This window comes from Papio anubis, chromosome 6 (genome assembly GCF_008728515.1).
Source record: "Papio anubis isolate 15944 chromosome 6, Panubis1.0, whole genome shotgun sequence".
Taxonomy (NCBI): domain Eukaryota; kingdom Metazoa; phylum Chordata; class Mammalia; order Primates; family Cercopithecidae; genus Papio; species Papio anubis.
In genome coordinates, this window is record NC_044981.1 from 167,083,420 (window position 1) to 167,099,462 (window position 16,043).

Below are 16,043 nucleotides of genomic sequence, written 5' to 3' on the forward strand. Positions count from 1 at the left end.
CAGCAGGTGAAGATCAGCAGGAGAGCTGTGGTGCCAGGCCCTGAGGTGGGCATTGTCCTGGGACACCAGAGGACCTGCAAAAAGAGTGAAGTGGCTGTGGTATGGAGAGGGCATGGCATGGAGTGGGCGTGTGTGGGCGTGGTGTGGAGTGGCATGGATGGGGCGATGGGCGTGGCGCACCATGCAATGACGGGATGCCACACCACGGATACAATTTGCGCGACGCAACAGACTGGATGTTATGGCGTATAATGAAGTGGCGTAATTAACACCTACACCGATGTACGAGAATTAATTGCTAACATCGATGTACACCACGGATGGGCTAATTTATGCGAATTTTAATGGCACGATTTTCGGCCACCATATGGCGGGCTAATGGCGCGGCAAGTATGGCGGCATGGCGCGGCGTGCGGGCACTTATGCGAGTGGCGACGAAAGCTGGCGTGGCGCATTATGGCGGGTTAATCGGCGTGAAAGCGGGCGCGGCGGCGGATGGTCCGTATCATGGCGGCGGGCACCGACGTACACGACGGATTAAGCACTTTACGATATCCGATAATACGGCCGGGGCTGTCAACCGATCCGGTTCCACCTAAGAGGGCAGCTTCTATCTAGAACTTGCTGATGGTTTGGGGCAGGAGAGTAGCGTGAGTTGATCCGCATATTTCAAAGATCCTTGTGGCTGGCGCATCCGTGTCACTTGTTGCTAAGTCTGTGTCACTTGCCACAGCAGCCAGCACAGGCATCTGGTGCTCCTGGGAGGGTTTTCAGTGTGGTCCTCTGCCCGCCTGCTCTGGGGTCCCTTGTGTGCTGATGAAAAGCACAGCTTCCTGGACCTCACTGTGCAAGGGCCAAGGTACCCCAGAGCCCATGCTGGCCACTTTCTGGCCTGCCCGCGTGGCTGGGGCACTGCCCCGAATTAATTTCTAAGTCACTGAGATGAGGAGCGCAGGTGGTGTGGAGACCGTTGCTCCGTGACTGCTGTCTCCGCTGGGAATTCCGTGGCTGGACGGAGGCGTGAGGGGCAGCACTTGGAACTGCCGTAGGCCTCAGGGTACACCTAAGTGGGCCGGATTCGATGGGGGCAGCAGGGGTGTGAGGGAGACAGGGGCGTCCACACGCGAGTCCTTTCCCAAGCGCCTTTATGAGTCAGGGAGACCCAAGGTGTAAGCGCATCACCCACAGGCGGGCTCTGGGACTCCGGGAGGCTTGGGCTCAGGGCAGCTGCACGGCCCGGGGCGGGGTTTGGGTTTCGGCTCGTGTCATTGGGCCTAGCGTGTGTTCAGCATCAACTCATGCATTGTCCGGAGCGCTGGACGCATCGTTATTACACGCACCAAACAGCCAGTGCAACGGCCTCTCTCTCAAAGCTACTTTGAAAACGAAGTCCGGGCGCCTTAACATCTGGGAAGCTTCCCGCCCTCTCCTTGGCCTCCCTCGCCCTCTCCCTCAGTCTGCGCTCGGGCATCCATCGTTTCATCCTCTTCATCCCTGCCTGCTCCGCCCCGAGCTCTGGGATCACGGGTGTCTCCATCTCCTTTTCATTTCAGTGACTGTAGACACGGAACACCCCCAAAGACTCTTCGCAAATCTCCCAGTGACCTTCCCGGGAAGAGGGGCTCATGTGGTGGGAGGTGCGGGCTGCGGCCCCGCACTCAGGTTGCAGGGCGTTTCTGCCGTTGCTTCGGGAGCAGCCGCGTGGGGCCATCCCGCCAGCCGGGCATTTAATTAACTAATTACAACCTGCTGACACGAATCCTTGGAATATGGCCTTCAGAGTACAATCTTTTCCTTCCAATTCATTTCTCATGGGCCCCCACATGCAGCTGAGAGGCTCTTCCCTGAGGGGATGCGGTGGTAATTGGTCCTCCCACACGAGGTCCCGGCTGGGCTGTCGGCACCGCAGCCAAGCGTCACCATCTGTCAGCCGTGCTGTGCCCCCACCTCGTGTCCTGCAGTCGGGGGTGCAGAGGGTGACAGAGGGGGACGGAGATCGTTTTTAACGTGATGAGCATGACAGTCACCCGAGAGCGGTCACGACAGACCCTCCCAGGATGAAGCTGTCAGGAGGCAGTGGAGAGTCTTCCCCCGCGTTCCATCCACGGCCCTCTAACTGGCTGATGCTGCACAAATCTCATTCAAGTACACAAGCTGATGAGAAGTCAAGATGACTGCGGCCGTAGCACCAGGCCCCAGAAGAAGGCTGGACTTCTAATTAGGACAGAAGAAATAGGGACTGCCCCTGCTCCTTGGTTTCTGCTCCCTGGGAGCCTGCTGCCTGGAAAGCCCTGCAGGGGACTGGAACCAAGGGTGTTTGGGGCAGTGCCCCAGCCACGTGGGCAGGCTGGGAGGTGGCCAGGGCAGGCTCTGGGGTCCCTCAGCCCCTACAGGCGAGGTCCAGGAAGCTGCACTTCTCATCAGCACCCAAGGGACCCCAGAGCCAGTGGGCAGAGCACGGGACACCTATGTCAGCCGCTGATGGCTGCTGTGGCAGGTGACAGACTCAGGCCTGTCCTAGCCTTCTGTGGGCCAGAAGTCAGAAATGATCTCAGGGGCTGAAATCAAGGTGCCGGCAGGGCTGTCTCCTTCTGGAAGCTTTAGGGGTGACTCCTGTTTTCCAGCTTCTAGGAGCCATTGTGTTCTGTGCTTATGGCCTGTCCTCCCTCTTCAGATCAGCAGTGGTCAGTACAGCCCTTCTGATGTGGGTGTCTCCCAAGGTGAAGGGCCCTGGGATCACAGCGGCCACCCTGACAACCAGGATCAGCTCCCTACTTCAGGGCTGGCGCTTGGCTACATTAATTCCCACTGCCTGAATCTCTCTTTGCCATGTGCGAGACACATTCCCAGGATCTAGGGATTAAAACAAACATTCTGGGGGCCGTTATTCTTCCCACTACACACCCTAAGAGGATTTTAAGGTGAAAGCGTCCAAAACTGCAGAGGAAAATAATGCCAGCGGCTGACGAGAATGACCAGATTTCTCTGTGGGATTGGCCCAAGAAGTCTGCTTTGCACACAGTAGGTGCATCATAAAGATTTATTGTGGGAAAAATTACGACAGTCTACAATGAGGACAAACATTTCTTAGGCTAATATATGACTACTAATAAATCGGGACATGTTTTCAGCTCAAATAACAGATGTTCTTCCCAATTTTTTCATTTTTTCATGTGATGTCCTTACAATTTCTATGGGGAAGTGTTTCTTCCAACGTTCTGCTCATTTTCTAAGTTGGGTTGTTTATTTTCTTGTTGTTGAGTTTTGAGAGCTCTTTTTGTACTGTCAGATATCATGATTGGCAACTGGCTTCTTCCAGCCTTCTCTTAAATATGTCTTTCATGAGCAATGGCTTTTAATTTTAATACAATTAAATGTATCAATTTTTCCTCTTCTGGATCATGAATTTGGTGCTGAATCTGATAATCCTTTGCTTAACCCCAGACAACAAAGGTTTCTCCTATAAAGTCTCCTAAAATTTTAGTTTTATGTTTTGCATTTAGCTCTGTAGTTCAATTTCAGTTAACTTTTGTAGAAGGTTTGAGGTTTAGAGCAAGATGGTTGGTTTGCTTGTACTGGCATATGGATGCCCAGTTTTTCACACCGTTTGTGGAAAAGTCTATCCTTTCCCCATCAAATTGCCTTTCCACCCTTTTCAAAGGCCACTTGACAATATTTGTGTATGTAGATTTCTGGGTTCTCTATTCTGTTCATCTGATACATGTTTCTGTCCCTCTGTCAATATCACTGTCTTGATTAATGTAGCCTTATGTTAAGTATTAATGGCAGGCAGTGTGAGTCCTCCAACTTTTTTTTCTTTTTCAAAATTATTTTAGCTATTTTAGTTTCTTTGCCTTTCATGTAAATAGCAGAATGAGCTTGCCTATATCTATTCTTTAAATCCTGTTGGAATTTGTATTGAAATTGCGTTACATATAGAGATCGATGCGGATAATATTGACAAATAACTAAATTCTGTCTTCCAGTTTACAATGTGTCTCTCAATTTATTTAGATATTCTTTGATTTCTTCCATCAGTGTTTTGTAGTTTTTGACTTATAAAGCCTATGTTTTGTTGGGTTTATACCTAACCATTTTTTGTCCCTATCATAAATGGTGTGTGTGTGTGTGTGTCTGTGTGTGTGTACATATGTGTGTATGTGTTTAAGTTTCTAGTTGTTCATTGCCAGTATACAGAAATATGATTAATTTTGAATGTTGACATTCTATCCAGAAACCTTGCTAAGCATACTTATTAGTTCCAACAGCCTTTTTTGTACATTGCTTGGAATTTTCTACATAAATAAGCACATCATCTATGAACAGGGACAGTTTTTTTTCTCTCAACTGCATGCCTTTTAATTTCCTTTTCTTGCTCCATTTGCTGGCTGGGGTTTGCAGTGTGATGCTGAATAAGAGTGGTGAGAATGGACAACCTTGACCTGTTCCAAATCTTAGGAGAAAACCCTTCTCTGTCGCCATCATGGTATCAGCTGTAGTGATTTTTTTTTTTTTTTTAATAAACGCCCCTTATCGGGTTAAGGAAATTCCCTTCTCCTCCTAGTGTGCTGAGAGTTTTTATCATGATTAGATGCTGAATTTTGTCATATGCTTTTTCTTCATCAGTGGACAAAATCACATAGTTTTTGTTTAGTCTGTTAATATAGTGAATTGCATTGATTGACTGTCAAAAGTAGAACCAGCCTTGCGTTCCTGGGATAAGCCCATTTCATTGTGATGGATTATTTATTTAATATAGTGTTCGATTTGATTGACTGACATTTTGTTGAGAATGGATGATGATGAGGGCTGCTGGTCTGTAGTTTCTCTTTTTTCTCTGGTTTGGGGATCAAGATTAGTCTGGTTTCATAAAATAAGTTAGTGTTCCTTCCTCTTCTATTTTCTGAAAGACTGTATACAGTCTCTGGTATTTCTTCTTTGAATGTTTAGTAGAATTTTCCAGTGAAATCATCTGGACCTGGAGTTTTATTTTTGGAAGATTTTTAACTGAAAAATCAATTTCTTGAAGAGATACGGGACTACTTAGTTTATCTATTTCTCGTTAGGTGTGTTTTAATAGTGTGTGGCTTTTAAGGAACTTGGCCATTTAATTTAACTTGTCAAATTTAGGTGCAAAGAGTTGTTCATAGTGGTCCTTTACTGTCATTTTTATGTTGGTTGTGTCTATAATGCTATCATTTCTTTCAGTCTTGATGTTGACCATTTGTTTTCTCTTTTTTCTCTCTGTCATTTACCAGTTTTGTTGCTATTTTTAAGAACTGTTTTGAATTCATTGATTTTCTTTCTTCATTGTTTCCTGTTTCCAATTTTCATACAGTCCAAATTTTTTTCTAATTTCCTTGAAATGTCCAGTTGACCTATGGATTATCTAAGTCTGTCATTTAGCCTTCAAGTAGCTGGAGGTTTCCCCAATACCTTTTTGTTATTAATTTCTCGTTTAGTTTTATTGTGGTCAAAAGCATGTTTTGCGTGATTTCACATCTTATAAAATTGTTAGAGCTTTCAATGACCCATGTTATGATTTACCCTGGTGAACATTTCACGTGCCCCTGAGAAGAACGTGTGTGCTGCTATTGCTCGGTAGTGTCTTCTGCACATGTCAAGTGAGTCCAGGTGGTTGGTGATGCAGTTCAGTTCTTTATCCTCCTTCTAGAAGATTTTCTGTTCTATTAGTTCTAACCACTACTGATAAAGGAGTGTTGAAGACTTCAACTACCAACTACAGTTATTAATCTATCATTTCTCCTCTCGGCGCCACCAGTTTCTGCTTCGTGTATTTTGAAGTTCTTCTGTCAGGTGCACACTCAGGATGGCAGCGTCTGCTTGTGGACCTGACCTCTCACCATCATGCAGTGTCCTTCTTCACCAACCACAGTCTTCCTGGCTCTAATGTCTATCTTGTCTCTGCACCCACCGAAGCTTTTTTATTATCATTAATGTTTATGTGGTGCATCTTTTCATTCCCCTACATCATTATATTTAAAGTAGGCTTCCTGGAGGCAGTGTAGTTTGGTCTTTTTAAAATATCCAGTCTGATCATCTGGTTTTTGATTGATATGCTTAAGCCATTTATATTTAATTTAATTACTGGAGTGTTTGGATTTAAGTCTGTCATTTCATGATTTGTTTTCTGTTTGTGCCTTACATTTTTTTCATTCATTTCCCCTTTTATATTTCCATTTGGATTCTTAGAATAGTTTTAATATTCCATGTTAAGGGACTATTGGGGTCTGGTTTATATCTCTTTGCACAGCTGTGTGGGTGTGTGGTTCACGTACGAATTAAAATTTACAGGTTTAATTTTTCACAGTCTACTGAGGATAATATTTTGCTGTTTCATGTGGAACACAGAAGCCACTTCCACAGCGGTCCCCGTGCCCTCCCCTCTGTGTGGAGTGTCTACGTTGGCTGAAAACACCACAGTGTTATGGATGCTGCCTTCATTCGTAATACGCATCGAGAAAAAGGCCTGTTTTATTCACCCAGATCTTTATCATTTCTGTCACTTTCCCTTCATTCCTGAAGTTCCAGATTATCCTGTTACTGTTTCTCTCTGCTTGAAGTTTCCTGAGGCTCTTCTTTTATCACAGGTAAATTGGAAATAAATTCTTAGTTTGTCTTCATCTGAGATTGTCTGTATTTCACATTCATTGCCGAAAGACACTTTGGCTGGATAGAAAGTTCAAGGTGCATAGCTCTTTTCCTCCATGCTCTGGGCCTGCTCTGCTGCTTTGAGGCCTCCAGGGCTCCTCCTGAAGGTGAGTCCACACTCCTTTGGACTTTTGCTCCCTGCTGATTCCTCTGGCTGATTTTAAGATTTCTTCCTGTTTGGTTTTCAGCGGTTTTATTATGCTGTGTCTGGGTAAGGGACTTCTTTAAGTTTATCATCTTTGGGTGGCAGAATAAATTTCATAAGCAGCCTATTCATACTCTCTTAGATGGGTCATCGCGATGTCTAATTGGCTAAAAGAAACTCTAGAGTCTTGAAGGAATTACTATTTTCCCCTGAAATTAACTTAGAAGATTGAGAGTAATAAACCATTCTTACACATATATAGGTCCACTAGAAATAAAAAGAAAGAAGAAATGTTTCTCTTTATTATTTTCAAGTAGGAGAAAAAATGACAGCCTACATTTTAAGTCTGGGCCTTATATATTATTTCTGCGTAGGGTGAAAGTGGAGGAAAAGGCCTTCTGTGTGATAATTACGTACAAGGTGCTTCTGGGGGGCCTTACAGAACACAGCAGTTCACAAGGGGGTGTCTTCACCCATCATCATCACAGCTGATGTAGGCTGGGCAGTTCTTACACGGCAGGTGCTGCACCCACCTCTTTACATGCACCCTCTTGTGTTATCCTTGGAAGAACCTTGCGAGCTTAAGCATTATTAACCCCAATTTGCAGGTGAAATTGAGGCATAAGTAACTTTCCCAAGAACATACAACCAACAGACCCAAGAAGTCCATGTTCTTAAACCCCAACATGAAGTCCTGTCACATCCTGAGAAGGCACCATGTTGAGCAAGTTAAATGAAGCATCTCACCCAACCCACACGTTAGCTGGGGGCACCATTTCCTGTCTCATTTCCTATCAGTGTGCGTCTCTTATCATTTGGAAAAGTAGAGGAGGCTTGGTTAAACCAATCTATCCTTGAAGCCATGTTGTAGAAAGGTAAATGTTGCTTCTCATGTCACATATTTGATCATGCTTCTAAACTAGCTGAGCAGCCAGAGGTGCTGCTCCAGGACACAGCTCTCCCTGTGGCTCTGGGTACTGTCCCAACTCTCTCCCTCTGCTGCTCTTAAAACGCCCTTATCCATTGGAGACACAGCAGTTACATACAATTATATATTTTGGGATGGCCCGAAAATACTCTAATCCAAACAGAAAGAGAGATAGAGAATGGGGAGAGGCAGAAACTAATGAAACAAGTTGAGTAACGAGTCAATAGTTATTAGTCATGAGCCACCTAATTATTCATCAGGTGGTACATGGTACGTGGGAGTTCATTATACAGTCCTTTCTACATTTGTGTGTACTCTTTAAATATCGAAATAAAAAGTTAAATTTTAAAACATAAATAGAAAACTAGAGTGTGTATAGATGTGTTTATCCATGTATATACCTGTGTGTATAAATCTGGTTTCTGCACTGACTGTTCTACTGAAAGGAGTGGCTCCACGAGGGCCCCGAATTTCCGAATCCACAGGTCGGTTTTTAGACTTCTTCACAACCAGACGGCGGCGGACTCTGCTGATCTCTTTATTTGTATGAACTGGCAACTCGCTCCCCTCTCACCGTTTTTGTGAGCTCCTTAACTTCTGCCCTGTTCTTGGTTTATTTGGAGTCAGGTTTCCTCTCCCCCATTTCTCACACGTTTTCCCTGAAGATGCTCTTCCGCTCACACGGCTTCTACTGTTAACAAGTCTGAGGGAATTCCTGTTCTAAATCCCTTTTCAAAGGAGCAAATTGTGCTCCGAAGCAGCCCCCGTCCCGGGAGCAAAGGCTCTGGGCACCAGGAGCGTCCTCTCGCGCGGGAACAGCGCCCCCTGCCGTGGCGTGGAGATACTGCTGCATGGAGACCTCTCCAGCGACCCCGCGCCCGCGCAGCTGCTGGCAGGACTGAACCTGTCCCCTGCCTGGGAGACCTCTTGGCAACCAGGCAGTTTGAGGGGGTTGGTTCCTTGGCCCTTTCCACTCATCAGTGTTGAGGGGTTAGAGCAAACCAGCCTCCCTCAGTCACCAGCTCCCGGCAGATGCAGTCGGGGTGAGAGAAGAGGCTTCCTCATCCTCCTGTGACTCGAGGTATCTCTGCCCTTTGGGAAGCAAGAAGAACAGCGGCCGTTTCTGCCAAAGTCTTCATCTACCTGTGGCTTCAGCAAGACACGCGTGGTCATCTGTCAGGGTCTGGGAAGAGAAAGAAGCCACGGAAGCCACCGGAACGGAGAATTCCCATGAGGAACTGATGTAGGGAATCCGTAGGTAGAAGGTCCTTAACTGGGGACCAGAGACAAAGCTGCTGCCTCCCCAGGCTTGGAGGGAAAAAAGGAAGAGACGACTTGTTCTCGTTTTGATCTTGAAGAAGGGACCCATGGCCTGAAGAGGGGGCCCCAGCTGCTGTGAGGGTCTCAGAGGGACAATTGCAAATGGGGTTTAGGAGCCACTGTGCAAAGTGACTGAGCAGCCGTGCAGCTGTGGAGCATTGCAGGGATGCAGAGCTCGGCTGTGGCACAGAGAAGGCCGCAGGTGACAGCGCCGGGCCCCTCCTCCTCCCGAGGGTGGGCAGGGCTGCGCTGCTGGAGGATGAACAGCTGAGGGCTGGGCTGCTGCCGGATGCACTGCTCAGGTCACTCTCTAGAGGGAGGGAGAATTTTAGGGCTGATTAAAGTCTCAGGACACATCCTTGGCAAACACAGGGAAGATACGTGGTTAATGCTCCAGGCAAAATGTTCAAGCATCCCAAATTTCTAGGCTGAAACCTTACCCACAAGGTAAGGGTGTTAGGAGGTGGGGTCCTTGGGAGGTGATGAGGTTGCGAGGGTGGGGCCTCATGGTGAGATTAGTGCCCCTACAAAAGAGGCCCTAGCGAGCTGCCTTGTCCCTTCCGCCCCATGAGGACACAGCAAGAAGGCTCCATCTATGAACCAGGAAGTCTGCCCAGACACCCAGACACTGGAGCAGAGACATGGAGAATGCAGGAGTAGCCAGGTGATGGTGAGTGGCCCTCTATGGCCTGAGTCCAGGTGCCTAGGGGGTGGAGAAGGATCAGTCAAGGGAGCTGTGCCCTAGGTGGGTGGCCAAGGCCTGTGATGCCACCAAGACTTAATGCTCTGGGCTAAGGATGCCATCTAAGGCACTTGAGACAATTCTATTACAGAGAGAGGTGGTCGTGGCCAAGGGACTAATTTAGAAGCAGCCACTCTAATCTGATTAATGGCTGGGTACGTGTCCTAAGCACTTGAAAAGCGGGCAAAACAGCAGCAGCAGAGGAAGATGCAGAAAAGTTCAGTCTGGACAGACTTGCCAAGAAGTTTGCAATCAGCAAATTCAGGGGGATTTTTTAAACCATAGTTTAAAATTTGTCTTGTTGCAAAATATAGATATAAATATTAGAGTTACATGTGGGAGAGTGTCGTAAGGTCCTGTGTGTGGTTAGGGCCCCTAAATGTTTCCCTCTGGCCCTGTGGGCAGTACCCCACAGTTAGGAAGTCCAGGTCAGCATGCCAGGACCCCCATGCTCACTTCTCTGCTGGCCTCAATGGTGATGGAGCGTTCACCTCTGGAACAGTGTCTCCTATTGGCTTCCAGGCACCCTCATCCCCCACCTCTCCCCCAGGTGACTCTGTCCAGTCCTGCAGCTGAGGCTCACTCACCAGCCCTTGCCTGGCCCTGGCCCCTCCCCTGTGCTTCCTGCACCTGCATGGGACATGAGAAGACACTCAGCTGAAAGCAGCCAATGCCCTCCTCTCCACACCCTACTGCGCCCTCTGGCAAGCAAATGGCCTCACAGTCTGTCTACCCAATTTTTCAGGCCAGGACACGGAGTCATCCTCAGTCCCTTGGTTCTCCTCATCCCCCACGTGGCTGCTTCCAAGTGCCCCCTGTGCCATCCTTTCCCCCGTGCAGCTGTCCCAGCCCAAGCCACCTCGGCCCGGCCTTGACCACCAGGCTGCTCTGTCCCAGTGTTCTTTGGCTGTGAGCCTTTAAAACACAGTCAGGGGGTTGTTCCTCCACCCAGACCCTTCGCTGGCTTCAGCTTGCCCCAGAAATAAACCCCAGAAGTTTTCCCAGGCATGCGTGGTCTGCAGGGGTAGCCCCCAGGTCTCTTTGCCACCCTGAAGGCTGAGACCCCACCTGGGCTCAGGGCTCCTTGGCCAGGGCCTGGCCGCTGTTCTCCAAGGGCTGCTAAGGTGGCCCCAGGGCCTTTGCACTTTTTATTCTCCCATTTCCTCCCTCCTCTAATTTCAATTTCAACCCAAAGACAGCTCAGAGGTGCCTTCCCTTAAGCCCCACCCTCACCCCCATCAGGTCCCCTCCCTGTGCACAGCGTTGGCATCCGTTCCTGTTGCTTTTTGTTTGTTGTCTGTAGGGTCCAGGAGAGCAGAGCCTTTGCTGAGTCCCACCTTTACCCCAAGAGCCCACAACATGGCTGGTTTACAGTCGGTGCTGGACAAATGGGTTGAACTCACAAGACTGAGGAAGGGAAGGGCTAAGGCAAGTTGCATACTTGTGGCCAGCAACCCTTAACTGGCCTGCAGATGTGTTTGGGGCCTTTAAGAAAAGATTATGTTAAAAGTGAGTTGTTTTCATGTTGGAACCCAGATCTGCTGGTCCGCTGCCCGCTGTACCTGCCATCTACTCACATCCCCGCCTGGCATCCCAGATGTGGGATTGGCTTGTGTAGAACATGAGAGCAGAGAGGAACAGGGTAACAGCGGGAGCCTGGTGAGGCACAGCCCTTCCTTGAGGCTGAGGTGTCCAAGGAAATGTCCATGGGGTAGCAAGACCCAGGAGGTCACATAGTCCTGGAAGTCACACCGCCCAAAGACACAGACAGGGAGGAGGCAGAGCCACCCACAGAGAATCCAAGGTAAATCAAGGCCGGCTACCAGGGGGATCAGAGGAGTCCCCCACAGAGGCCCAGGCAGGAAAGGAGGTACATGGAGCTCCTACTTCTTAGCTGGGAACTGGGCCGAGTTCTAGCGCTCCAGGCAGTGAGACACTGTGAGGCCTTCTGCAGAACCCTCCTATACAGGAACAGCTAATGCACGTTTGAGGCAGACTCACCTACGGTCCCAAGGACAGACCCCAAATGTCTCACTCCATCAGGAATTCGTAACATCAGCTTCAAATTAGGGTCACTGGTGAATCAAAACAAAAAGCACCTGCATCAGGCTCTTAGCTGGGATCAGATCAATTAAATCAGTTTCTGAAAGTGGGATCTGGATTTAGGAGGTCATAGAACTTTCTGGGGGATTCCAATGAGCAGCCAGGACTAAAAGTCCCTGGGCTTCAATATAAGGATCAGGGTGAGTTTTAAAAACATCCCCCAAAGCTAAAGAAGAGAGCAGGCAGCGGAGGAGAGAAGAGAGAGGAGGATGGAGGGAGAGACAGGAGGAGGAATCAGATTAAGCAGAGACTGAAGGCTGCTAAGGACCAGCAGGGACGCTGCAGATGGGGAGTAAGGCAGGCAGGGGGCTGAGCTGCGTCTGTATTTGGCCTGCAGTACCTAGCTGCCTGCTCCAAATCCTCCCCATCTGAATCTGAGAGGCCCCTCTCTCCCTCTCTTCCCCTCAGGAAGGACACTGGAGGCTGCAGCTCAGTGATCAGGAAGAGCAGGCCAGTCTTGGCGTCCACCCCTCCCAGGAGTGTAGTCTGGGGCCCTGCCCATTGTCACCTCCCTTCCCCGCTCTTTGCTGGTGTGGAAAGTGCCCTGGCCTCGGAACTGTTTAGAGTGGCCCGTTCTGTTTTCTTAACTCTGTCCTTCATTCCCATCTCACACTGGGACATCACTCTTCCCCTAGTGTCCAGCACGGTGGCTCTTTTCATTTAAATGGCACACAGTAATTGTGATGTGCTGACACTTAGAGTGTACTGTGATGAAATCAGGGTAATTAGCATACCCACCACCTCAAGCATTGATGAGTGCCTCATGTTGAGAACATTGAAAATCCTTTCTTCTAGCTGCTTGAAAATATTGTTAACTGTAGACCCCTGCAGTGCTATGGACACTAAAAATAATTCCTCCTGTCTAGCTGTGATTTTGTATCAGTTAACCACCCTCTCACTCTCCCCCATCCTTCCCAGGCCTGGTAGCCACCATTCTACTCTGCTTCCATGAGATCAAATTTCTTTTAGCTTCCACATATGAATGAGAACATCCAATATTTTTCTTTCTGTTCTTGGCATATTTCATTTAACATAATGTCCCCCAGTTCCATGTACGCTGCCATGAATGACAGGATTTGAACGTTTTTCATGGCTGAGTAGTATTCTAATTTGTATCTGTACCACATTTTCTTTATCCAATAGTCTGTGGATGGACACCTGGGTTGATTCCATATCTTGGCTACTGTGAATCATGCTGAAATAAACATGGGGATAAGGTATCTCCTTAATGTACTGATTTCCATTTTTTTTTTTTTTTTTTTTTTGGATACATCCCAGCAGTGGGATTGCTGGATCATATTGTGACTCTATTTATAGTTTTTTGAAAAATTTCCACATTGTTCTCCATAGAGGCTGTGCTAATCTACATTCCCACCAGCATTGTCTAGGAGTTCTCTTTTCTCCACGTCCTCACCAGCATGTGTTACTTTTTGTCTTTGTGATAACAGCCATCCTACTGGCGGGGGCTGTGTTGGTATCGCATTGTGATTTTGATTTGCGATTCCCTGATGATTAGTGTCGAGCATTTTTTCATACACCTGTTGGCCATTTGTATGTCTTCTTTTGAGAAATGTTTATTCAGATCATTTGCCCATTTTTAAATCTGATTACTTGTTTTTTGCCATTGAGTTGTTTGAGTTTCTTGTAGATTTGGATAATGGTCCTTGGTTGGATGCATGGTTTGTATTCATGAACTGGAGCCAAGGGAGTGAGACTGGATTTTGAAAGTTTCATGAATTCGGCAGTTTCCGCCTCAGCCCACTGTGTGGCTTGTCTGGACCATGGTAGGGCAGCAGACACAGTCCCTTGTACCCCCTCCGCCCCTCCCATCTGACACAGGTGGACACAGGCTGCCCACGAGCACTGAAAACAAGGATCCGCTCTGTCAGAGCGATTCCATCTGATTACATCTGGTAATCACCAAACCTGAGGGAAGATGACGGCAGCTCCTTGAGAGGGTCGGCCCCCGGCATCCCCACGGGAGCTCCCAGAGTCTGCTCCAGGGCTCCTCTCTGAACCCACAGGAGAGCCCCCAGGACACCCTGAGTGCAGGGAGAGAAGCAGGACTTTTGGTCTCTCCTCTCTTCCCTTTCACAGCCGTCTGCAGTGTTTGAAGTGGGGGACACCATGTCAATGGAGCACCCCATGGGACAAAAGAATCTGAACAGCAGCCCTTGAGCCCCAGGTCTTCCCTCTGACATAGTCTACCCCAATGGAAGGAACCAGAGAAATAATTCTGGTTCAAGGCAAGGAGGGGCAGGCGACCCTAGTCAGCTGGCGGGGTAGGAGGTGCAGGGAGGATGGGCTGTGCTGAGGCAGATTTTACACACAGCACACAGATCCCTGGTGCAGAAAACTAAAGATCTCAGAGAAAGCAGTCCTCACATGGGAGGGAGGGCTCAGCTCAGAAGAACACGTCCCCTCTCGGCTGGGGATGCAGCCTTCCCTGTGGGTGTCAGGACCCGATGGTTTGCAGGTGGCATCCCAAGCACAGCCCTGGATAGACACAGGTGCTGATCGAACCACTCCTTCCAGTACAGAGTCTCACTGTTCCGTCAGAATGGATGCAGGCTTCTCTGTTTCTTCAGTCATCTGATCTGAACCCTGCCAGCCCCCTGGGAGCCTCATCTGCTGTCTGTATCATTGCTGTGATTGACACGATCTTGAACATTTCCAGAACGCAGACCTCCCTGTGCTTTAGGAAGGCGCCAGAGCACAGAAGGCTGCCTCACCAGCGAGTGGGCTCACAGGGTGTTTGGATGGGCTTCCTCTGGACATCAGGGCCCAGGAACATGAAGCATTGGCCTGTGGAGATCAGAAGTTGGAACAGGAGAATCAGCAAGACCAGCCAGGTCCAGAGAGACTGACACCGCACCACCTGTGCATGGGGGAGCTGGAACAACAGGATCCGGGGGAGGGCAGGAGGTGGTTAGGGTGGTGTGCGGACTATGAGGGGTGCAAAGTTTCGGGCAGGTGTGTGGGTTTCCTTGACATCTGCTGCCCAGTTCAGGATGCAGCTAATGAGAGGGTGTTGTGCATTTCAAAGTCAAGAGAATAAACTTCAAGTCATTTTAAAAAATACATGGGAGAGAGTGGGGACGTCCTGCTTTGGAGCGGGAATCTTCGTTGTGCCAGTGACTGAAAAGAGAATTAAATATGGGTGATGTTGAGAAAGGCAAGAAGATTTTTATTATGAAGTGTTCCTAGTGCCACACTGTTGAAAAGGGAGGCAAGCACAAGACTGGGCCAAATCTCCATGGTCTCTTCGAGCGGAAGACAGGTCAGGCCCCTGGATACTCTTACACAGCCACCAATAAGAACAAAGGCATCACCTGGGGAGAGGATACACTGATGGAGTATTTGGAGAATCCCAAGAAGTACATCCCTGGAACAAAAATGATCTTTGTTGGCATTAAGAAGAAGGAAGAAAGGGCAGACTTGATAGCTTATCTCAAAAAAGCTACTAATGAGTAATAATTGGCCACTGCCTTCTTTATTATAAAACAAATGCCTCATGACTTTTTTATGTGTACCATACTTTAATAGATCTCATACACCAGAATTCAGATCATGAATGACTGACAGAATATTTTGTTGGGCAGTCCTGATTTAAAACTAAGATTGGCTTGTGGTTAAACGAATATGTTCAGTTTTTGAATTTTAATAGTAATTCCAATTCAGTAAATGCTATCACTTTACCCCTTCTAAAGATATGATTAGACTTTGTTAGTAATGTTCAACTTTTCACAAAGATAGTGAGTGCCATCTTAAAACTTACTGGAGATTGGTTTTATATTTAGATTTCTATAGCTGGTCATGTGAATATATTTAAATACTGGGGAAATTCCTTCACTGTCTCAGAACCCAGCAAGATTCACCTGTATTTTGTGTTCATTTGCCTCTTAAAGGCAAGGGTTGAAGATAAATAAGGTAGCAATGTTTAGAGTTTTGGCCTTAACGATGCCAATCTAATTATAATTCCCTGTATTTAAAATGGTTCCTTTTACTTACTGAAAAGCATTTTAGTATGGTTTATGTGTAATATTAAAGATTATTCAACACTTCTCACATCTCATAAATCTATAAGGTCACATGCTTTTAAAATAGTAGCAAGTTAAACTTCACTCTCGAAT

The 16,043-nt window shown here is 47.7% G+C and overlaps 1 long non-coding RNA gene and 1 pseudogene across 1 annotated transcript; one reads left to right on the plus strand and one right to left on the minus strand.

Moving 5' to 3' along the window:
* Positions 1-9,289: 9,289 nt before the first annotated feature.
* Positions 9,290-12,546, minus strand: LOC116275406. The gene is made up of 3 exons (XR_004184508.1): positions 12,251-12,546; positions 11,809-11,882; positions 9,290-9,375 (listed from the first exon to the last, which is right to left on the minus strand). It is a non-coding gene; the product is annotated as an uncharacterized LOC116275406 (long non-coding RNA).
* Positions 12,547-13,159: 613 nt separating this feature from the next.
* On the plus strand, positions 13,160-15,782 carry LOC108584122 (annotated as a pseudogene).
* The last annotated feature ends 261 nt before the right edge of the window (positions 15,783-16,043 follow it).